General features: G+C 45.4%; 1 protein-coding gene across 9 annotated transcripts in view; it reads left to right on the forward strand.

Annotated features, from left to right (window-relative positions):
- Positions 1-25,641, forward strand: part of RIOX2 (ribosomal oxygenase 2) — a 1,008,555-nt gene that overhangs the window by 249,283 nt on the left and 733,631 nt on the right. For 2 of the 9 annotated variants that reach the window (XM_069204781.1, XM_069204784.1), the window contains exon 3: positions 23,696-23,725. The exons of the other annotated variants lie outside the window; for them this stretch is intronic. The gene's annotated coding sequence lies outside the window, so the exon portion shown is untranslated. The remainder of the gene's footprint in view (positions 1-23,695; positions 23,726-25,641) is intronic. 9 annotated transcript variants of the gene reach the window in all.

Here is a 25,641-nt window from a genome sequence, read left to right on the forward strand (position 1 = left end):
TCAGTATTAAACTGTGCACACTCATCCAATGTTGGCATTAGGCACACAATCTGTTTGCAAGATTTAAGGAGATCCTCCATTACAGCTGCCGCACACTTCCTGTGTGGGGAAAAAAAAGAGTATTTAAAGTAACACTCTCAAGAGCCCACTCAGCTATTTTGAGATAGTATGCCTCTTATAATATCTTTCAGTATAGTTCCATACCATACATCTGCAGTCTGTCTGTTATTTCTAGTTATTTCTTTATATTGGGAATTTAACCAAATGTTAACACTTCCAAACCTACCTGACAAATTTCTGGTTTGTTCAGATAGCACTTTGTCAAATACTGGCTGACCTTAGACAGGTGTCAACTGAAGAACTCCAGATACTAAAATATATATATATATATTTTTTTTAAATGTGTGTGTGTGTGTGTGTATATATATATATATATATATATATATATATATATATATATATATATGTATAGGTTTTTGCAAATATGACCGTATGCATGTCATTTTGTAGGCTTATGTTACATGGTCCAGAACGCATTTATTAGGCATTATATCATACCTGTGCTGACCTGAGTGTTCCAAGCATTCGTGCACCAATGGTTCTGGTATACACCTGATATATCCTGGTATACCTATGCAGGATATATCCTATTCAACAGTTAGGGCCTCATTACGAGTTTGGCGGTCTTGCAACCATCATGGCAGCATCCAACTGCCGTCATGATGGCGTTCAGACAGGTGTATTATGAGTCATGCTGGCCCTTGGAGCAAAGACCTCTACAGTCATGAGGCAGCACTAACAGGCTGACCGAGCCTGTGTTTCCACCGGACATGTTACACTGTTGCACACTGCTAATGTGACCATTGTGGTCTAACCACCGCATCTCAGAAGGATGAAACGGCCAGCATAAAGGGAGACACTCGCCTGCAGGCAGCATTACACATTCGCAGCTGCCATGGAACCCATTACGCATTTGCTGCCACTGTTGGTGATCATCGATGGAGCACAAAATCAATGCAGCCGTGGACATCAACGACTGTAAGTACACATCCCTACCTGTGTTGTTACATTCAACAGATCATTGCGCCGTTGTCCACATCATATGGGGGTCATGCTACAGGCACCAAGTACACATCTCATTGTGTCCTGTATCTTAACCGGACACAAAAAAGGACACGTTCACACTCATAGTACACCCCCTTTGGGCAGGTCACGCACACTGCACAGTAACACTACACACTACACAAAAACACAAGTCCACACATCTCAGGGATAGGGAGGGTACATAACATTCACTCACACATCAACAACACACAAACATTACAAATACAACTTACACACACCACACAGGCCAGGGACTGTTGTCCGTTACAACACACATATGTAGCGATGTGGCATGGAACGCCAACACCACTACCTGCAATGGACACATACATCACAGCACAATGGAAGAACAATGGCATGTAAAATAGATAGGGAAAGAAGTAGTCAAAGGGCACTATGCAACAATATCTGCACAATTGGGATGGGGCATCAGAAACACTCAGGGAAAAGGCTGCACTGGTACACATCTTTTTGCACATGCCCTTAATACAACATGTGCACAGGAAATGGGCCTACATGTGTATCAGCGACAAACAGCACTAGACCCAAATGTCATGCCCATCTGCACAATGTGGACGTGCAAGTCAACAAAGCACATACAACTTCACCTGCAAGGGACATACCTCTACAGTAACTAGCTGCAAGGGGCACACAACCAAATGGACACATGCATACTCAAATTCAAACAAAGCCAGCACGACTGAACTCACTCCATGTCTGCACTAACAAAACTCAAGCCGACACACATCAGATGAATAGATAAGAATACATAGGCCAATTTAGGGGGACAAGTCTAACACCATACATGCTCACAATGGACAACACAGAATCAAATACCATAACAAACACCACACAACGCCATGACACCACCATTGCATCTGTACCCACATATCCATACACTCAATATACACCTTTTTCTTGGGGGACACCAGCACTGCCCACAAAATCAGATACTGCAAACAGCAAATGAAGCAGCAAGCAGCATCAAACACGCAACTGTAGGCAGGCAACACAAGTTAGTCAGGAACAACATTAAGATAGAAAAGGAATTGCAGGACAATTGCATAACTGTTTGGGTTTATTAACTAGAAAAACTATTTATGTCCAAAAGCCATTGGCCAGTCCATATATTTGGTCCAAAAGTAGCACAGTGTTGTGCCTGAACTTGACACCTAAACTAGACCCCCCTCAACTGCCATGGAGCCCCCACAGGAGGGGGCATCAAGGGGCAGGCAGGCACCTCAGGGATTATCTGCGGGAGGGTTGGGGGGTCCAATTTGGGGGAGTGGGATTTGGGAGGGTTGGTCGTCTTCTTCGGTGGAGTGGGCTTCTTCTTGGGTAGATAGGTATGGGTGCTTGCAGGGGAGGCCTGGGAGGTGGAACGGAGGGACTGGGAGCTGGGTGGGTGCCTTTGGGGTTTGGGACAAGGGTGGGGGAGAACAGGGGTAAGGTCAAACAAAAAAAGGTTTGTTTGGTGCCTGTGGGTATGCTGGATGTTGTGTTTGATGGTGGGAGTGTCATGGGAAGTTGTGACTGTTGCGGTGTCTGTAGGTGGATGTTTGCGTGCATGCCTGTGTGTTTTGTGCTGCTTGTGTTTGTGTGTGCTCCTCTTGGGTGTTGAGGTGGATGAGTGCGGAAGGGTCTGTGTGCTTTCGTTAGGCAGCGGAAGAGGGGATTTGGATAGAGAAGAGGGAGATGGATGGGGGACAGAAGGTGGTAGGGGACTGGCTGACGTCAGTGAGGAGGCCAGAGCCTGAAAAGATCTCTGTAGGCCAGCCATTGCAACATGAATGTCTTCTAGGAATATGTTGTTTTGCTGGAGTTGGGTCACCAATGCCTGAATGGCATTCACAATAGCTTACCTACAGAGAGAATTCTCAGGAGGTCAATAGCCTCCTCACTGATGGCAGTGGGGGTAACGAGGGCTGGGGTGAAGGTGCCTGTGGCGAAGGAGCCACCCACCCTTTTGGGTGAGCGGGCACAGCCAACTAGGTGGGAAGCAACAGGAAGGGCAGTGATAGAACAAGGGGTGGTGGACAAGGATGGTACTGGGGGATTCGCCGATGGGCCCACCACCACTAGGGAATGTCCACTGGAGGAGGAATTTTATGATGAGGATGTTCTGGTCTCTCCCGTGGCACTCCCCCTCTCCCTTCGGGCTACTGGGTCCCTCTGTGTCAGTTGTGTCTTGAACTGAGGGCCCTTGGCGAGATGCTTCCCCACTTACATGTGCCCCATCTCCTTTGCTTGCCAGTGCAGATGCTGCAAAGAGAAATAGGGTACCACATGTCCATGAACAACACCTCTGTACAGTACCATGCTGTCAAGTAGGCCCCAGCAACAAACTCTTCCAAGTGGCCCATACGTGTGCCATACCATATCCACGCATGCCATATGAACGGTCAACAGTTGCCCACAGGAAAATCGGGATCTTAGACAACTGCAATTGCATGGCTGAAGTTGTGCAATCACGGTAACCACTGAACTAGTAGGGGAGCTCATCACTAACAAAACTTTCCCTCATGGAGCAGATCTCAGTTACCTGCTGACACACAATAGTAGGTCAATGCTCAGTGCATTCCCACGGATCCCACACAAGGGCATACACACATCTATTTGTCACATACGTAATGATCCAACAATAAGAAATGGTGCTTCAAAATCTTGCCATGTTGCTGATAAAAGTACAATAGCCTGGAGAAGATGACAGGAAATACTCATATCACACTGGAAGCAGTTTCAAAATACACACTTCACCAAGTGACATCTGTCCCAACATAGTCAAGGAGGTACAATTGATGTTGCGAAGATAGGCCACACGTGGCATGGAAATGAACACTATAGACACCATGTGCAAGATGTCAGGGAGAGATATCCCCAAAATACAAAACCCAAATGAAACAGTAAGCCCCAGGATAATCGCCACCCCTTACAATGACATATTCTGAGTGCATCAGTAGAAGCCATTAGTCCTTTGCATGTAGGAGAGAGACAGAAGTTGCAAGGACCTGTAGAAGACCCTCAACATGTTGCCCAATAGGAAGCTAAATCACTGTCCCCATTTTGCTCATGCAAATCCAAATGTCTGTCTGGATGAATGCCTGTACCCAAACACATGTGATTTAAACATAATTGCAAGTCACTCCATGATGCATGCCAACAGTCAGGGCACACACTTTAACCATTAGACGTGCAGTGCACTTTTCTGCATGATACCACATCAAGGGCATAGATATTCACATTGTGGCTCTTAACACTAGGCCTACCTTATTGCTACTGCAGTTGTACATGCAAAATGACATGCTATGGTGCATGAGGGAATGTATTAGCCAAAAGACAATGGTGAGACACTCCTGTATGTGGTACAACATGACAGATATCCCCATTGTGAATGTGCTATTCCACAAATAGTGTGCCATGCACATATATGTGAGGGAATACAGACATCATCCCAGCTACATAGGAAGACCATGCATGAAACTGCGGCTCACAAATGTATACTAAAGATATTTGAACCCTTGTAGGCACAAGGAATGTTGGCAACAGTCACGGCACATAAATCATGTCAATGGACAGTCCACGCTTACCAAGGAAAAGTAGTGATCTATAGCTGCACCCAAAGTACAATGTAAGCCCTGTCACATGTTTGTTGGACACCTTTTCATTACAGACTGCAGTTAGGCACCAGCACCCATCATATGCTGAAGACAAGTAGCCTCTAGGGGTTCAGATGCCAACATACACATCTACCCAGGAACAAGGCAAGGGACAGTGATTCATCCCCTACTTACCTTTGGTCTGGAACACTGAGGAGTAGTGGTCTGTTGCATAGCAATTACACGCAATACAACAACAAACAATACATGATTGATCGATGTACCCATCCATATGTGGTCTCTGAAGAGCAAGTGGTTGAGGATTCCACTCAGTTTTGGCATAGGTCCCTGGTCCAATAGGCAAGTCACATCAGTATACAACATGTGACATGTCAACACAAACAATCTCTTGTGTACTGTGACACACATGGCTCATACCTAATTGTCAGGACCTCACTCAATCACTTGGCAATGGGAGAGGCAGAAATATGCCCTGTACTCACCCCCTTGTGGCTGCTGTGCTGCCCTCAAATGCTCATCAAGGTCCAGATAGGCCATTGCCAGAATGCAGGCCATGGGGGTGGGGGGGGTCATGGGCCGACGGGCACCTCGCCCATGTTGGGAGGACAGCCTCTAGTGGGCCTTTGTAATCTTCCAGGCCCAGCATTTCAGGCGCTCCCACCTCTTTCAACAGTGGGTGCTTCTGTGTCCGTAGACCCCCAGGGCGCTGCACCTTCTTGGTGATGGCTTTCCACATCCCCTTCTTTTGATGGACGTTGACCTGCTTGGATGCAAAAGACAAATCAAGCGATCATGTTCACAAGTTTCATCACAAATGGTTGAGTCACATACATGTCAGTAACATTAAGGTAGAACTTTCCTATTTGTCACTACTCCCCAGGTGTGACACATACAAGGCAATGAGAACCCACCACCTTGCTCAGGCCCTACAATGACTAAGCAAGCTTACTGATATTATGTGGTTCATGCTCTAGCAACTTGACTAATATGTGAGCCACTATGAGTCACATCACAACTCTTGTGGCTTCTGAAGGGTAAACTTCTTAGACATGAATGGACCAATACAGTCACACTCTGTGAGAATGACACTCTGCATACAGTCCCAACAGGGTACTGCCAGACTACAATCTTCAGCATTACACATGGGTAATAATTAAGGGACTGGCAGGGCGGGTACAGAAAGTGTCTAGCCTGTTCATGTGTAGACATTTACAATGAAAGATGCAGACTAATGCCACTTCAGGGAGTGGGGTTAGGTTTTGTGCACCTGGACCACAAAACATGCTTTTGGACACATGTCCATCCTAGAGAGATGGCATCCAAAAAACAAAGGCATGTATTGACCATTTTCTGCTCTGTGACCAAGCTACAGAGTCTCATATCATGGTTTCCCAGGAATCAGCACACGGTCTATAATGTAGAAATGTAATTTATGCAATAAGCCTGCACAGGATAAATGTGACCCGTGTGAAGGTGACAACAGGGCTGCGGGAGTAAGGGACCTGTCATGAGTCAAACACACACATTGACAATGATGCTTAGTACACGTATGACATAGACAGTAACTCAATCTTGTACCCATTCCTAATCTGATAAAAGTAATGAAGCTTTTTGGGCAGCATATTACACCAGAGCCTCCTATTGGCCACATGACAGGATCTTCTGGGGTACAGGGAGTGAGCATAGTGCCACAGTTGCATGGCCACAGTGACTCCACCCCAGTGTAGACTAGGACCCATACTGGGAGATGCATGTGACAGGCCACGGCCTCTGCAGGCTGAACCGACAGAACCTACACAACACTACATTCCCATCAGTTCCATGCATGACAGTACATCATGTAGCCAACAGCTAAATGTCTTGTGGTGTGTGTGGCAACATGAAGAGCAGAGAGAGTGATGGCATTCCTAACAAACCACAATCTAGCAAGGGCAGGTATGTGAAGAAAATTCTGTGGCAATATTTACATTTCTGACATTACTCACAACTGACACATAGAACATTCATACTCCGCTCATGTTGCCTTGCGCACGCACACACACTGTCTCAGATATACAACAATCATGAGGAAAGATATGTCAGTGGATGGCTTTAATGTTGCCTCCCCTAGTTATGAGCATCTACCACAAGGAGGAGCTAGTTACACCAAAAACACACACACCACAATGTGAATTAATTCAGCATATGGCACTGTCCAGTAATATCTGCACAGTGACCCTCCCACTGAAGCCACACAGACTGCACCTACAGGCAAATGAGTAGTCAGTCTGGCACACATGGACACTCTATCCTGTGAGGAGTGAAGGCATGGTGAAGTACAGAGATGTCAGAGTCACCAGATCCTCGGGGTCTGTGCACGTTCCCAACACTGAGAACAGCTCCAGGACTCCGATGGATAAATCACAGAGACTGAGAGAGTTCAAGAGGGGAAGAGGGGATTAGGAAGGGAACAGTTGGGAAGGAGACCTGTAGTAAGAAAAAGGTTAGAACACTCAATATGAAAATTATATCTCCTGAAATCAATACTAGACTATGATTCTAAGCCTAGTCACTCTAAAAACATGAACAATCTAAGAGTTAAGTTTAAAATGACTAAGTTTCAAGATGGCCGGATACCTGTAAGGGAATCAAGATGAATTAAATGAAAATTTTCTTATTCAAGTACTTTCCTTTACATGAGAATCAGAAAAAACATTCTGACTAAATTTTAAACCAGTCATATAAATCCTGTTTTGAGAATGTATACTAGGACCATACAATATTGCATCTAGAAACTCTGGCCTTCTGTGTACTCTTAAAATGTTTCAACACAAATTGTGCATATTGCAGATATATATATATATATATATATATATATATATATATATATATATATATATATATTAACACCATAAAAGGATTGTGCACCATGAATAACACAATATGGATTCAGGAAACAAATCACATAGCTTGTCAACTCGAATATTACATAATAAATATCTTAGAATAGTGGCATACAATAAACAACATGAAATAAACTCGAGGAGAGAATTGTGCGTCTTGCCGATTCGAGTGTCACCATGTAAAATACCAAGAAATGGTAGCACGCAATGAATATCAAAACCAAATCATCATTAATCGAATCGCGCGTCTTGCTGATTCATAAAACACGATGTAAATGTCAAGAAATAGCTCACAATAAATAACAAGATCAAAGTACAATTAAATGAATCACGCTTCTTTTGCCAATTCTTAAGCCACCATGTAAATGTCAAGAAATGGTAGTGCACAATGAACAACAAAGTTAAATCCTCATGAAACGAGTTGCGCGTCTGGCCAATTCGTAAAACATCATGTAAATGTCAAGAAATAGTAGCACGCAATGGACAACAATGTTTAAACACCATAAAACGAATCGCGCGTCTTGCCGATTCTTAAGCCACCATGCCAATGTCATGAAATGGTAGCACGCAATGCATAACAAAGTCAAACCTTTATGAAACAAATCGCGCGTCTTGCCTATTTGTAAACTACCATATAAATGTCAAGAAATGGTAGCGCACATGTAATCTGTTACTCATTTAAGAATTAAACCAAGAATATGAAAGTTCTCAATAACGGTGTCGGAACAGTCCAACCACCGTCTTACCGCCTGGAACAATGATCACCAATGAAGGATGAAGGGCAGAAGACTGGAAGATCCAAATAGGCCGCCGGGACAGGAGCTTAGGAAGAAGCTGCTGCTCTGCACCTGGACCTCTGAATAGTGAGCACCAGGAGTTGGGCTTGCTCTCTTTTAGAGTCTTGCCCCAGCCCAGAACCACGCCCAGGCATGTTGCAGGGAAAGTCCCTGGAAGGCCCTGGAAAGGGCCCACACCCTAACACACTCTGAAAACCTGCAGCAATACATTGCAAAGGAACAATATTTGTAAGCATATTAAAAATACGTTTTCAGGATTGAACTCTGCAATGCAAAAGGTTAAACCACAACATATCAGCACAATGCATAAATTACGTTGTTTTGAGAGTGCTGTTTTTTTGCATTTTTGTCGCCAATAGAGCGCGTACTGCTCTGATGTTGACAAGAGACTACTGTGCACATGGGGCACTTACTTGCTCCTCTGGTGCACCATAGAGCTGTTCATGCAGGGGTAGGACCTCGTGAACTAGCCTCTCCAGCTCTTCTGGAGAGAAGGTTGAGGCCCTATCACCTGCTGGATGTGGCATGGTTTGCTCCCAGTGGCGGTACACAGCAGCTCAGTAGTGGAGGTATTGCTGGCAGCAGTGTCAAGAGTCAAGTGAGGTAATCTGCAAAACATGGCGGTCATGTCCGCCACGTACACGCTTATCACCGCCAGCGGGCAGAGCCATTGGCTTGCAACTGCCAAAGGCAACAACGTTAGCCTATGTCTGTGTCTGCTGCGGTTGCAACCACCTACCGCTATGACGACTTCCACTGGCGGTTGCGGGCGGCTCTGAATATCCAGTGGAGTAGGTCTGGCAGGCTCCATTTTAGAGACCTGTATGCCTTGTTGGGCTTCAAAAATTGCGTCAGACCTCCAAAAAAGTTGTTTTGAGCACAAAAACATGCATTTCCTGCCTTGTCATGTAGGTCCTAAAACTCAAATTCCATTGTAGCATGTTGTAAGGCACAGATGGCAGTTTACATTAGTAGACAGTCTACCCCAATCAAAGGTAATTTTTGTGCTCTGGACATCCAGTCACATTCCAAGTGTCATTTGTGATGCACATATGTTTTAGATCCAGATACATGATGTGTACACATGTGGCAAACCAGAGGTGTAATATGTGGCCCTTGTGTCATTAGCAGCTGTGATGTGTACTGCCATGTCCATACCTTCTAAATTGTCTTGTCACGTTATCCTTGACATGAATCATGTATGTTGCTGTGAACACAATGACACGTCAGAACTAATTTCTTGTCATATGTAGGTACCAAGGGAGAGGGAGGATGCGACAACCACCTGTCTACCGTCCACTGCCAGACCTTCAGACCACGGAAGAAAGACTCATCATTTTCCTGTCTCGTCTGAATAGGCAAACAAGAGTTGACTTTTGTCATTAGTTGGAGCCAGATCTGATGCCAGTTATTACTAATCCAACCAGCATACCACCAATTGTACAAGTTATGTCAGTGTTGCACTTCCTAGTTCACAGTGTCCTTCCAAAATACAGTGGCCCAGACTTGTGGTATGTCCCAACCTATGTTCAGCCTGGGGTTGAAGGATGGCCTCTCAGCAGTGTTGAAACACGTGGACAACTACATCCAGTTTCCCCGACATGAGGATTTAGCCCATGTGAAAGTTGGCTTTTATGCTTTTATACGTATCTCACATGTGGTGGGGGATATGGATGGCATACATGTTGACTTGGTCCCACCGCATGCCAATGAACAAGTATACTGCAACTGAAAGAATTTCCATCCCGTCAATGTCCAAGTTGTATGTTTGACGGACCTATACATTTCATAGGGCTGTTGGGTTCAGTCCATGATGCCTTCATTATGCGGAACAGCAATATCCCCCAGCTGATGTCACAACTGTACCCAGAGAGGGTCTGTCTGGTTGCGAAGTCACATCTGTCCTGTTTGTGTGTGCAATGTCTGGTGCAAAAATTCTGAAAAGAGGGACTCATTGTTGCACATATGTCCCATTCCTTAACAGGAGACTCCTTGGTTGTTGACGCCAATACGGAATCCAAGTTACACCAGGGTAAGTCTGCTTCAGTGAGGCCTTTGTAAGAACAAGGCGGGTAGTGGGGCAGGCTTTTGGGTTACTAAAGGCCAAATTTAGGCGACTGGACAAGCCCTCCTCTACTCACCCAGAAAAGTGCCTAAGGTCATTGTGGCCTGCTGCATGCTCCACAACATTGCCCTTAGGAGGAACATACCATACATCCTAGAGGAGGGGCAGGCTGCCGTGCCACCGGGTAAGACTCATGAAATACCCAATGAGGATGACAGTGGTGAAGAGGAAGGAGCTGACTTGCGGGAAGACCTCATCAATAACTACTTTTCTTGACTGTAAGTATGTCATGTGATGTAATGACTGTACAAAGGACTGTAGTTGTCATGTGTGGAATAGAGTGTGTTGGCACAACACTGGGGAGCTAATGCTCAGCAATATTCAGCCAGAGGGTGCTTGAAGAGTTAGCCTTTGACATATCCCCACCTTGATGTAGCTGCTTTGTCAGTCTCATTGCAATGTAATTTCTTTCCAGATGCTTGCTATGTGATTTGTGTAATAGGTATGTTTCTGAATATGTCCTCCTTGTTTTGCTCTTTCTACAGGTGCATTCACCATGACATCCTCATGTGGGCATTTCAGAGATGTGACATTGGCAGGTGTCTGATGCTGTTCCGACATAGGAAGTGGACATGGATTTTTCCAGGCAATGGAGATCACAGATTTGGGGCGTATGAGACCTGTGCCAAGCCAGCTTGGACAGTGTTTGGGTGAAAGGTCAGAAGTGCACTTTGTACTTGTTTAGTGTGCTGTGGTCTGCCGAGTACATCGTGTGTGTGATCATGTGGGCACGAAATATGTTGTCATCAAGTGCAAGCCAGACATTCACCCGTCACATAGGCTAAACACTTCTTGTTTGACCCATATGCCGGCCACAGTGCCTGTGACACAACACTGGCCTATGTTTGTGTCATTCCACCAGATGCATGGTTATTGGATTATGATGGACCTGTGATCAGGGACTGTTGTACTACCCTCGGTCTGTATCTTGGTTTATGTAATGTTGGATTACTTGGTTTGGGTATGTGATAAGGCTTAAGGTCGTGAATCCATTCACTTGTCTGTTTGCCTATTCTGCAGGACAATGTCTGACAAGGGCCTTCCTTCTGTGGTCTGATGGACTGCACCTCCATACATCTACCTTGACACAATATGAGTCAGCCATTCTTGGCTGAGGCAGTCCAGACATACGGGACAACCTGTGTGCTGTACAGTGAAATAAAATGTTCTATGTGACCAGACACTTGTAGCAATGTGTTTGTGTGTGTTGGTTGTAATCCTTAGGACACTGTACCTGTAACACATTCCTCCTTGCACTAGGATCTTGTATCTTCATTAGTTCCTTCACATAGTCTTACTCCTCTACATAGCAACAATGGAAAGAGAAGCAAGCAGACAAAAACATTGTGATAGGTGGTATTTATTGTGAATTTGTGCATAGAATACAAATAAGGGACATGACGGACCAGGACAGTGAAGGGTTCAGTCGTTGTGGAAGAAATCATTGTCGTAGATGCCACAGCATTGTAGGTCCAAAGTCCAGTGTACTCTTTCCATAGGAATTGTAAGGTGGTTGTGGAACAATCAACAGAATGAATATGTGGCACACAAAGAAGTTCCTTCTGGAAGAGGTCAGTTGCTGGCAGTGGTTGGTGTCTGACCATCTGCACCTACTGGATTCTTAGCTGGGTGTCCCAGCTTGCATGTGGGGGCTGCTGCTACAGAGGCTGGGATGTCTAGGGTTGGTTCTTCCCCTGACAGGGCCTCATTTTCAGTGGCTGGCACCGATGAAGAAGTATCTGGTGTTGATGCGCTAAAGGAAGAGGTAGAGTGTTGCTGATAATCCCAGATCAGGCTACTGCTAATGTCCCTTAACACCTCTGTTAGGGAGGCCAGGTTGGTATTGGTAACCTCCCACTGCTGAAGCATTTCTTTATGGCTATCCCTCTGCAGCTGCTTCATCTCCTGGAGTTCGGAATGTACCAGGCCATCAAGCCTTGGGATTCCTGATAGACCCCCAAGACTTGGCCAATGGTGTCGTGGCCAGGAGCATCCCCAGTGGCCTCACCCCCAGTGGCCCATACCATCCCTCCCACAAACTCTACACCTACAGGCCTGGGGCCTTGCCACAGGGTTCCCCCTACTACTCAGGATCAGGATCCTGGACTGGGGGCACAAGATGACTGCCGCTGTCCTAGGGACACAGGTTGGGGGCCAAATGGTTGCCTGTGAGGTTGAGGCAACCGGACTGGGAGGTCTTGATGTGGGCATAGTGAGACTCACTGTAGGGATCTAATGAGGTTGTCCAGATGGGCCTGAACCGTCCTCCACGTCCAGATGTCCACGAGTGTCGTCATCACTGAAGGCTTCCTCTATGGGGGTAGTGGCATTCTCTTCTGTGGCCTCTGGTAGGCCAGTGGCAGCTTGACCTGTTGATATGAACGATGAAGTGTTACTGGTTGTATTGCTACATCTACCTCCAAAAGTTTAGAGTGACATTTTGCAAGGTCGGTGTACGTATTTGATTTCCTGGTTATCCTTGTTTTGGCAGGTACCCATGCTATTGGTTGTATTAAGCTGACGTGAGCAGCATACCAATTACATTTGAGTCCAGCAGGTGCTGAATTTAGCAGTTCAATAGCAGTTGGGAAGATGGGCAAAGGCTTACATCTTGCCACCAGTGCAGTCATTACAGTGGCTGGGCAGGATGTGGCTTTGACCATTTTGAGGCCTTGCTGATTGTCATGCAGGCCCACCCAGGAGTTTGTTGTATATGTGATAGGAGTCATCATGTAGTCAGTATATTGTGAATGTGTCTGCAGCCAATACCATTCTGGTGCTGTATCTTGAGACCTTGTTGATCATTTATGTTGCACACTGGGTGAGCTATCCTTCCTGTCTCAATAGTTTTATCTTGGCTTAGCGGTTCAAGATGGAGTTGGTGGCCACCCACATCTCTGAGTTGAATATGATCTGTATCTTGGTCCCTCCCAGGTGAGTCTTTTGAGAGTGATCAGGCAAGTACTTTTGGAGAAGTGGCCACTGTTCTGCTATTTGGAGTCACTTGGACAGTTCCTCCTGGGAGTGGCATTAATGGCACTCGCTTAGTTCCTAACTTTAGACAAGTGGCATCCTACCAGTTGAGTAAACTTTGAGAGGTGGCGAACAAGGGTATTTGGACAAGTGTACCCTGGGCTTATGTTCGGAGTTGGAGAGTAGGAGTCTCCTGGCCTCAGCAGTCAGGTTACTCCCTCTACTTCATACACTTGAGAAATGTCATCCTCCCAGATGAGTCCACTTCTTTTGTGATTTCTCAGAAAAATATTTTGGGGAGAGGACACTGGACTGGTGGTTGGAGTGACAGAGACTCTTTGGTGAGTTGCAGTCCTGTAACTCCTTGTACTACACACACTATACAAATGGGTACCCTCCCAGGTGAGTACACTTCAATTGGGAGTTAAGACACAGGTGTCCTTGGAAAAGAGAACACTGTGTTAGTGTTTGGTTTCCTAGAAACAGGGCCTCCTGACATTAGTAGTCATGTAAATCCCTGTACTGCACACACTATACAAATGGTTTCCTCCCAGGTGAGTACACTTCTATAGAGAGGTGAGACACAGGGGTCTTTTGAGGGGAGAACACTGGTCGGTGGTTTGGAGTTGGAGTAACAGTGCCTGCTGTGAGTTGCATTCCTGTCACTCTCACTATTCCCCAATACTTGACAAATGTTCTCGACCCCCCCTTGCCTCCCCCCCCCTCCTAGTGAGTAAACATTTTTGTAATTGACACACAGTGGTCTTTGGAGAAGAGAACACTGTGCTGGTGTTTGGTTTCCTAAAAACAGGGCCTCCTGACATTAGCAGTCATGTAAATCTCTGTACTGCACACACCTACAAATGGTTTCCTACCAGGTGAGTACACTTCTATAGAGAGTTGAGAGACAGGGGTCTTTTGAGGGGAGAACACTACACTAGAAGGTCTTCTGTGAGTTGCAGTCATGTCACTTGCACTACTACACACGCTTAACCAACGTTCTCCCCCTAGTGAGCACACTTCAGTTGAGAGTTTAGTAATAGATATATTTGAGCAAGTGACCACTGGTCTGGTACTTGGAGTAACCGAAATAGTGCCTCCTGGGAGTTGCAGTCATGTCAGTTCCAGTAGTACACACTGTATACCAATGTTATCATCCCAGGTGAGTGCACTTCAATTGGGAGCTGTCAAACGGGGTCTTTATAGCTGAGGACACTGGGCTGGCTGAGTGGAGTAACAATCACAGTGCCTCCCTGGCCCTAGCTGTCATGTCAGTCCGTGTACGAAACACAGTACACAAATATTATCCTCCCATGTGAGTACACATCAATTGGGAGTTGACAAACAGGGGTCTTTGTAGCAGAAGGCACTGGGCTAGCTGAGTGGAGGAAGAGTAAAAGTGCCTCCTGGCCTTTGTAATCATGGCAGTCCTTGTATTACACACAGTATACAAATGTTATCCTCCCAAGTGAGTACACTTCAATTGGGAGTTGAAAAATAAGGGTATTTGGAGAATGAAACACTGGTCTGGTTTTTGGAGTTATGATATAGAGCCTGCTGGGAGTTGTAGTCATGTCAGTCCCTGTACTACACACACTATACATAGATGTTGTTCCCCTGGGTGAGTCTACTTCAATTGTGAGATGCCAGACAGGGGTCTTTGGATAGGTGGACACTGGGCTGGTGAGTGGAGTGTCAGTGAAGGTGGCAAAGGGTGTGCTGTGAGCTTGCAAGATATTGCAATTTGGTGACATTTGTCTTGTAACTTACCAAACTCCACTCCCCCAGGCATTACTGTCAAGGATGCAGGATGGCCAAGATCATCTCCTCCTGGGAATAGAGTTGTAATAGGGGAGTGGGAGTGCCACCGCTAGTCTTCTTGGCCTGCAGCTGGTGCCTGTAGAGCTGGGAACAGACCTTGTCCCTTAGGTCATTCCTCCGCTTCCTGATGTTCTCCCTTGTGCGTGGGGTGCTTCCTACAGCACTGACCCTGTTGACTATCCTGTCCCACATTTAAAATGTGAAAATGCAGAGGATTGTGGTGTGTGGAGGGGTGTGTTTTATAGTGTTCTTTGTGGGTGTGTTGAGTATGGCAATGTGTATCAGCTGTGTTGTTTTCAAATCCATCCATTGTGCAGTTGTGTATTAATTTGGTGACCGCGGACTGCCATGGTTCGGACCGCCATTGGCTGTTCTTGTAAGGAGCAGCCTGGAGGACACCCATCGTACTGGCCCCAGTAGCTCCACAGGCTCCATTAATGTTAAGCCACTAAGGGGAAGATGGGATTGCATCAATCAGTTGTTGCCCAGTAGCCCCTAAGATTCCAACAACATTAATCTCTCAGTCAGTCCTGGGGCCATCCAGAGACAAATCTCAAAGGGCTGACTAGAAGGGGGTCTCAGTCCCAAATGGGATTCCTCTGTGATTCACAAGGAAGAATCCACATACTGGGAAGAGTAACTCTCCACACTATTCAGTCACATTTCAGGAAGTAATTGTATTCCTACTTCCTGGAATGGCTCAATCATTTCACCCATATTAAGGGGGGCAACAAAAGCAACCCAGGTAATTACCGCCTTTTGGCCCAAATAGATAATGAGGCCAAATATTTTGTGGGGACACTACTACAAAAACTCCAGCTATGGACTGCGGATCACTCCATAATTCTTCTGAATCAAACCAGTTTTACCAAGGACATAGGAGCATCAGTTAACATCATGGCCCTCTCCTTGCTGAATGACTCAGCAAAGTACAATCAAATGGACCAACTATGCTCCATAGACTAAAAATATGCCTTCAAGAAGGTTGACTGGGGGACATTATGGAAAGAAACTGACAGAATGGAACATTCCAGCTGGGCTGTAAAGGGCAATACAAATGCTTCATAATAACATGTGGATTCGAGTTAAGTTAGTGGATGGCTCCCATCTGTCTTGGAGCCATTGCAACAACGCAGGCCTTCAAGAAGGGTTGTGTGTTGACACCAACCCTTTTTAACCTATCTCTTTCTTATCTTTCACCAATTTTAAACAAGGTTAACTGTCATGCCCCAAAACTGGGAGGAATCCAGCTCTCCAACCTACTCCATGCCGACAAGGTAGTGCTAGTGAGCAGGATGAGGTAATGCTTCAATGGCTTTTAGATGCTACACTAGCATACTTCAAGAATAATGGATTGACAATAAATATGAAAAAGACCAGAACCTTAACAGTTAAAAATAAAAGGGTAAAATAAATCCAGCTTAATTTGTGGGAAGAGACAAGATAGAATCTGTCAATGCCATTGGGTATCTCGGAGTGCTTTTAATGCTAGTGGAAGGTTCAGCAACCAAATAAATGAAATCGAAAGGAAGGGCAATTCCTTAGCAGTTGGCCTAGGGGCACTGCATAGGAAACTGAAGGGACCTTTGGTAAGCCCACTATTACAAGTCGCTCAGGCCAAGGTTCTCTCCACGCTGACTTATGGGAGTGAGGCCTTGAGAGGCCAGGACAGCATCACTCTGGATAACACAGTGGCAAAAGTTTATAAATCCATCTTTCATCTGCCTGCATACACATCTCCTGCACAAATCAAACTGGAGTTTGGTTTAGTGAAGCAAGCTTTGAACGGCAAGTGGCTTTCATGAACTGCTGTCAGTTTCAAGCTAGCAAGGGAGGGCCCTTCCTGTCATCATCTTTGGCTGGAAATTCAATGGAGGGTACCATCACCAGCAAGAGCCTATTTAAATCTGGCTTTAACTAACCTAGGTCGCTTGTCCACGTGAGCCTTACAATTGAGTAGATCTGAACTTAAAAGGATATCAAAATCTAACACCAAACCCTTGTCTCTTGTGAGAAGACACAGCCACCGTAGCCAGGCATAGTCACAGATGGCTAATACTCAACAACTCCACAAAGCCTAAGCCACAAAGCTATTTAGAAGAAATTTACAACAACCAGACGAAAGAAAAGTTCCTAAAATACAGGCTGGGGGGGTCTTGCTGGTATTAAAGCACTACCCTCCTCGATGGAGAAGAATTGAAGGCCAGGAAAACTGCTGTGTCTGTGAAAAGCTATTCTGGAAGACTGTTGCATACTCTTACACAGGAGATTCCACAAAAGAGAAATAAGGACGTTCAGAGAGACGGTGGTACCATCTTTTAATCCAACTGACCCTCCACTTAATTGTGTGGCGGTAAAATTCCTCCTGAAGGTAGAAATAAAGGAGCTGACCAAAGAACAGGATGAAGCTGCCTAGAGATTAGCTGCATGAAACAGTTGCCGTGTCTCCTGGGGGACCCAAAGCTACAGCTGGTGACTTGCATGTTGTTTTTTTACGAGTGAAGACTTGAACTCGGCTGACGTCGGACATCAGAGTCCATAACGGTCCAGTTGTGCTGACACTTTAGCGCCTTATTTTGCTAGCAGGAATGATCTTTCCCTTTCCCTGTACTGATATTTTAACAGCTGATTAGCCACTAAAGGAATGATTGAGAAGTACAGTAACAAATGCCTATTAGGCTCACTGGATAGGCACAGGCACTTTAATAGCTAGTTCGTTTTCAAGATCTTAGTAGTTAAGGATTAGCCCGGAAGAGTGGAAACATGCCGGCACTTCGTCTGTATAGGTATGAGCAATTTATAGCCAGTTGATTGGCTACGAATTTTGCAGCCCTGGATTACGAGTAGCTCATGAAAAAGAGTAAAATCAAGAGTATTTCCGGCAGTGGGATTTGAATAGCTAGCTAATTGCAGTGAATGGCGTAGTCTGGGAACAACTCAGATGATTGGCCCTAGGTGGATATCTGGCACATCAGCATCCTATGAGTGCAGGTATAGGCACTTTAAGAACTTGCCTTCTGTTAGGATCACTGCACTTGGTGATTAATCCTGGAGAGCCGACTCTATCGGACATTGGGAGCAACAGCACTTTATCAGCTAAGGTACAGGCACTTTAATACGTAGCCATTTGCATTGTAGATTAGGAACAACCTTAAAGAGAAGTAACACGCTGGCACTTAAGCACAATTGCACTTTACTGTAGGAAGCCTTACTTTATTGTATGATTGCTGCTGCTAACTCAGACACTTTTTGCCACAAAAATGAAACTTCATACTAGTATAATTCCCAATAGAATAGTCAGAATTGGAAGCTCCTAGGTACGTTTACGTTTTTCGATAACAGGGTATGTTCTTGCTACACTTTGCTCTTTGAGACATACAGACCTCCTTTATGCTGTTCCTTTTCTGATTTTATTAATTGTATTTGTCTTTTTTCAAATATTTATTTAGTTTGCTTAGTTATTTACATGTGTGCATGCTGTATAAGTATTGCAATGGTTTGAATGAATCAAGCAACAAATAAATGAACTTAAAACGGTATCAATTACCAGTGGAAGACATATGATTGCTTGCCAGTGAGATTGTTGTGTTCGGGTGTCCATATCTTTTTGTAACACGTTTGCCAAATATGATTACAATTCTTTGCATTTTTAGAATATGGTTGATTTTCCATTTTCACGATTTTGAATCTAGAGGAGCACATAAAAGAGAAAGGAACAAGGAAATTAATAATTGCAAGGGAACATTTGCAGTTGTGAATACTGTGTCCTTGGCACAATCTTTTGCAATTCCAATTTTGATTGCTTTCCAGGCTTTTTTCTTTACTTTACTCATGTGGGTCTGAATCATCCCCTCTTGTAGATACCACATGGGGTTGAAAATCATAGATCTCTGATATTTTGAAGAATTCTGCTTACAGAATGGCACCCTTGGTGCTCTTTCAGAATATTTATTTAAGTGGATTACAAGGGCTCTGGGTGGAAGGTTGGCCTGGTTTGTAGTGGGTGCCCAAGGTACTTACACCTTATACCAGGTCCAGTTATCCCTTATTAGTGAAATGTAGGCAGTGTTCTAACAGCTTAGGCTGTCTAGAGGTAGCTGTAGCAGAGCAGCTTAGGCTGAACTAGGAGACATGCAAAGCTCCTGCAATACAACTATAGTTACATAGTACTTATACACAATAAAATACAATACTCAGTGCTACCAAAAATAAAGGTACTTTATTTTAGTGACACAAGGCCAAAATTATTTTAGAGGCAATACTCCTTCCGGAGGTAAGTATTATACACAATATATACACTAGACACCAAAATCGGGTAAGTAAATAGTCATAGGATAGTGCAAACAGTAGAAAATACAATAGAATGCAATGGGCCTAGGGGCAACACAACCCATATACTAAAATAGTGGAATGTGAATCACAAATTCCCCCCTAGGCAAGTGTAGTGTGTAGAGGGGCGCTCAGAGTGTAGGAAAACACCAAAGGTAAGTAAAGTACCCCACCCCAGAGCCCAGGAAAGCAGGAGTAGTACATCAAGTTTCCTCGGGACACACTAGAAGTTGTAATGAGAGATTTTGCAAGAACCAAGCAAGACTGCAATAAACAAACTGTGGGTTCCTGGGCCTGAATACCTGTGGAGAGAGGAGACCAAGTCCAGAAGTCAAACAAGAGTCCAGGAAGGAGAGGAGCCCCTGCCAACCTAGAAGATGGTGCAAAAGTGGATTCTCCCATAAGAAGAAGAGTACAGAAGAGCACCAAAGAAGATGGCTGCGGGTTCCTGCTTGGTGCAGGAGATGTCCCATGTCGAGTTGTTGGATGCAGGCTGTTTGCGTCACTGGATTCTGCCAACAAGCCTTGGTTCACGCAAGTATGTGGTTTGCGTCAAAATGGAGCTACCTGGACCCAGGAGGGACCTGGGGGTCTCAACTCAGACTGAGGAGACAGAGGGGGCTCTCAGGACTTCAGAGAGCCCACAGAAGACCAGGCAGCACCCACGAGAGTCCCAGGACACGGGGACAAAGAAGATGCAAAGTGCGGTTGTCGCAGCACTACAAAGGAAGGTCCCACGTAGCTGGAGAGCAACTCAGCAAGTTGTGCATCGCAGGATGAAGTGCTGGGGACCTGGGCTACAGTGTGCATGTAGGATTCTTGGAAGAAGTGCACAGAAGCCCAAGGAGCTGGAGATGACGCAGTGCACAGGGGTACTGTCGCATCACAGGGAGGCTCTTAACTCCACCAAATTTAGACAGCTGGACCTTAGGACAGTCTGGGTCACGTCAGTCCACCACCTGTATTCCAGGGAGCACGCTCGTTGTCAGGAGAGGAGTCCCAGATTACCGGTCATCGTTGCAGAAGGGTGTCTTCAGCAGCAGGGAAGTGATTCCGTCACTCCACAGGAGATTCCTTCTGTTCTTCTGGTGCAGGATGAAGACAGCCAGTCCTCAGAGCGTGTACACCTTGGAAACTGTTGAAAATGCTGGCTGGAGCTGAAGTTGCAGGCCACAGGAGTCGTCCTGGATACTTTGTTTCAGTTACAGCGGTTCCTGGAGCAGTCTGCAGTTGATCCGACGGTCAGAAGCTGTAGCAGAGGAGGCAGAGGTTTCCTGGAGGAGTCTTGCAAGCTGAATCTGAGGATCCCAGGTGACAGACCCTAAATATCCCTGAGAGGGGGATTGGCTACCTACCCAGGTATGCACCTATCAGGAGGGGTCTCTGACGTCACCTGCTGGCACTGGCCACTCGGAGGTCTCCAGAGTGTCCTCACACCTTGGAATGCAAAATGGCTAACGCCCAGGACACACTGGAGGAGCTCTGGGCACCACCCCTGGGTTGGTGATGGACAGGTGAGTGGTCACTCCCCTTTCTTTTGTCCAGTTTTGCACCAGAGCAGGGACTGGGGGTCCCTGAACCGGTGTAGACTGGCTTATGCAAGGACAGCACCATCCGTGCCTTTCAAAGCATTTCCAGAGGCCCTTGGAGGCTACCCCTCCCAAGTCTGTTACACCTATTTCCAAAGGGAGAGGGTGTAACACGCTCCTCCCAAAGGAAATGCATTGTTCTGCCTTCCTGGGATTGAGCTGCTTAGTCCCCAGGAGCGCAGAAACCTATCTGTGAGGTGGCAGCAGATGGGGCTGCAGTGGAAACCTCAAAGAGCTGGTTTGGCTTTTCTGGGGGTCCACTGCGGAGCCCCCAGGATGCATAGGATTGGCCCCCAATACCAGATTTGGATTGGGGGGGACACTCCCATGATCTTAGACACCTCACATGGCCATATTCGGAGTTCCCATCGTGAAGCTACATATATGTATTGACGTGTGTAGTGCACACGTGTAATAATATCCCCGCACTCACGAAATCCGGGGAATTGGCCCTGGAGAGCGTGGGGGCACCTTTGCTAGTGCAAGGGTGCCCTTGCACTTATTAACTTTGCACCTAGCCTTCAGTAAGTTAATGTTAGACATATAGGTGACTTGCAAGTTACTTAAGTGCAGTGAAAATTGCTGTTAAATAGTGTGTGCACTATTTCACTCTGGGTGCAGTGGCAGTCCTGAAGAAAGGTTTGTCTGAGCTTCTTATGGGTGGCAAAAGAAATGCTGCAGCCCATAAGGATCTCCTCGATCCCCAATGCCGTGGGTACCTAGGTACCATATACTAGGGACTTATAAGGGGGGGGGGCAGTGTGCCAATTGGAATTAGAATATGAAGTCTCTAAACTATAGTGACACATTTGGTAAGTAGAGAGAGCATAAGCACTGGAGTTCTGGTTAGCAGAACTTCAGTGACACAGTAAAGCATACTGATAACACACATAGGCCACAAACGGGGGTCCTGGCTAGCAGGATCCCAGTGAGACAGTAAAAACACACTGAGAAACACTCAGAAACAGGCTGAAAGTAGGGGTACCATGCTAGAAAGAGGCTACTTGTTCACACTTAGGAGATCAGGTTTCTAAGTAGCTAAATACAAGAGATTGTGTCTTCTTTTCCTCATTCAGGCAGACCAAAGATTCTTAGATTCCCCCTATAGTTGGGATCTTCGAGGTCCTCATGTTTTACAAGGTACAGACCTTGGTAGACATCAGTTCAAACACTTTATGAAGTATGAATTTTTCATCCTTGATCTGCCTTAACTTGACTCAGTCTCCTTAACTCTGCCCACAAGTTCACAAAAGTCTTCCTGGATACCAACGATTTCAGTTCGCATGAGATTGGTATTTGTTTTCATGCTTTGAACTAAATCAGGAAGTTCAGAGAGCCATTGCATAATTAAGTCCATGGGTGAGATAAGATCTGTGTTAAATTTGATTGGTGAGCCAGGGACTGACGGGGCAGCTTTGGTGTGTTTCTGACAATTTTTGGATTAGTTGGTATCCTTTATGACTTTCTGTTTATTGTGATTGTGCGACATGTTCAAGGATTCAGCAATAGATCAGTCATTACCACTCTTGACTTTACAACACACGCCTTACATGTTGACCTTTACAATGCAATGTATTAAACCGTGGTACTTTACAACGCAATCAATATGGCAATGACTGATATTCTGGTGATTGATGTATAGGTTTTTTATCCTACCTCCCTTTTTTAAACCCTTTGTTTCTTCTACTATTCCCCCACCTCTGAACTCTTTACTCCCTTAACCTCTAGCTGCCTCTTAACCTAAATGCACCTTACCACCCGTCAACATTATCCACCCCTAAAGACCCCTTACCATCCCTTACCACAACCTGTCCCTAAACAATAAAAAAACCAAATCTACCTTTATCACTACCCACCCATGAGCTCTAAAAAATATTTACCACCCTTCACTACTACCCACCTGAAAACCCTCAAAGCTCGGTGAGTCCCTTTACCACCACCCGCCCGAGCCCTAAGACCCCTTAACTACTTCTGCCGCACCCCCTGCAAACCCTAAAACCCTTCCTGCTTTCACCACTACCTGACCCTGAACCCTAAAACCTCATATTCCCTTTACCACAACCTGCCCCTGAAACTTAAAAACCCATACCACCCTTTACACACCCCAGAACTCTAAAAACCCCTTACCTCCATGTACCACTACCCCTTTCTGACTCCTAAATACCCCTTCCCTTAACCCTAAACCTTTTAGAAAAATAAATAAATAAAAAAAACGTATCTGCGTGGCAAAGCCCTGTATTTTAAAATGCCTGAAAAAGGCCTTTGTGGTACTAACTGCATGGTAAAGACTCAAGTTGTAACATCTTGCTTGATGAAGACCACTCAGTAAACATTACCTACCCAACAATTTATCAGTGATCATTTCAAGAGGGAACTCTTTGAGGAGCCTATATTTTTTTTTCTGTACTGTTCATGCCATGATTGCAGACTAGAGCCATTTTCTACTTGTCCTTTTTAGGTGGAGCGCGCAAGCACTTTTCGACCTGCTGTAAGTATTCTGTGGACTTTTAACCATGCCCATCTCACGTCCAACACTTTCACTCGTTTGTGGGCTTGCCTTTCAATAATTCCGTGATGTCATTGGTAAATGCTTTACGTTTGTTCTTCCTTGGGGTGGTTTTGTTACCGCCTTGCAGACTGACACTGTTATATGGAATATTGCACGATTGCCGATATACTTCAGCATGGGTGAACAATTTTTTTCTTTTATCTCTTCCCTTCGTGCTCCATGGCGCTCACTGTTCGAACTCCATCAGTGGTATTGAAGCGCTGGTCACATTTGTCACACCCTTAGAGTAATTTCTTTTGGCTCTCCCCTTCACACTGCATAGCTTTCACAAAAACACTTGATATTGATAAATGCTGTACTTAAAAAAAAAAAAAAACAATGCCTCAAAGCGGCTCTCCCGACGCAGCAGTAGAGGCGATACTATAATGTTCACTGCATTCAGGAAACTCGCCCCATAATACTTTGCAGGCAATTACTTTCAGAAAATATTTTTGCTCATAACTCAGCCTGTGATTGTCCTAGGACAACAGGACCACCACCAAAATGTTCTTTCTCTGTATACATCTTCTCTTGGTCCCCACACTGGGTTAGTGGGGACCCCAAAATAACCCCTCCCACCCTTCAGTGCCTGTTTAAGCTCTCCCGTGGCCGCAACTTTTGTTTTACAGCCGGGACTAGCTTGTGTTTTAAGGGCCTTGGTAGTAGTATCATTGCAGTAGGTGTGTCAGTTCAGAAGATGTGTAAGTTACTATGCCCTCTAGTGGCTATATATATGGTTAGACTGCATTACCTTCTGCCATTTTCTTTTCATGTGGTTATGCCCTCTAGGGGCTAACTACCATGGTTACATGACCATGTTTCTTACAAATGCTGTTTTGTTTTGTGGTGCCCTATTGGGGCTGTTCTAAGCATTACAGTCAACATATCAACATAGTACTATATTTGTGGTGTGGAAAATTGCCCCATGATGCTTTGCAGGGCTTTACTTTTGCAAAACATTTTTGCTCATAACTCAGCCTGTGGTGGCCCTGTGGTGGCCCTAGGAAAACGGGACCACCTTCAAAACATTCACCATGATGTGTTCTTTCTGTCCAGCTCATATCGGAGTCCCCACACTAGGTGAGTAGGGGCCCAAACAAATAAACCCTCATTCAGTGATTTTTAAAGTGCTCTCGTGCTTGTAACTTTTGTTTTCCAGCTGGGTTTAGTTTTTGTTTTAAAGGCCTTGTTTGTAATGTCATTGCAGTGGGGCTGCTAATCCTAAAAATGTGTAATGCACTATTCTGTCTAGGGGCTAAATATTTGGTTACAGTGCATTACTTTCTGACATTTCCTTTTCATGTGGTTATGCCCTCTATGGGTTAACTGCATGATTAGATGACCATGGGCCAGATGTAGGTACAAAAAAATTAGCGACTCACAATTTGCGAGCATGTGCGACTCGCAAATTGCTTGTCGCTAATAGGAATGCAGGTACAATGTCCGTGTACAAATTGCGACTCGCACCCGGAGTCGCAACGCAGATAGCGAGTCCGCTGTCTGCGAGGTCGCTGTTTGCGACCGCGCAAATAACGGACTCGCAATTTGCGAGTGGGTGTCGCAAATTGCGAGTTCCATGTAAATTGATTGCAGGTGCTGCAGAACACTCCAGAACACTCTGGAAACAATTCCTGGCACATGATGATGACATCCCAGCCAGGAAGTTTACTAATACACCTGGGAGGAGGGAGGACCACACCCATTTTAAACTGCTGAACAGCCAACAGGAGGAACAGCAGCTACAATGGCAGAAACACCAAGAAAGAGAAAACTTAAATTTTCTGAGAAGGAGCTGGACGTGCTGACAGAAGAATGCTGTCAGCACTATGATGATCTCTTTGGAAAGGCAGCCCTCA

Source organism: Pleurodeles waltl, chromosome 8, assembly GCF_031143425.1.
Source record: "Pleurodeles waltl isolate 20211129_DDA chromosome 8, aPleWal1.hap1.20221129, whole genome shotgun sequence".
Lineage (NCBI taxonomy): Eukaryota > Metazoa > Chordata > Amphibia > Caudata > Salamandridae > Pleurodeles > Pleurodeles waltl.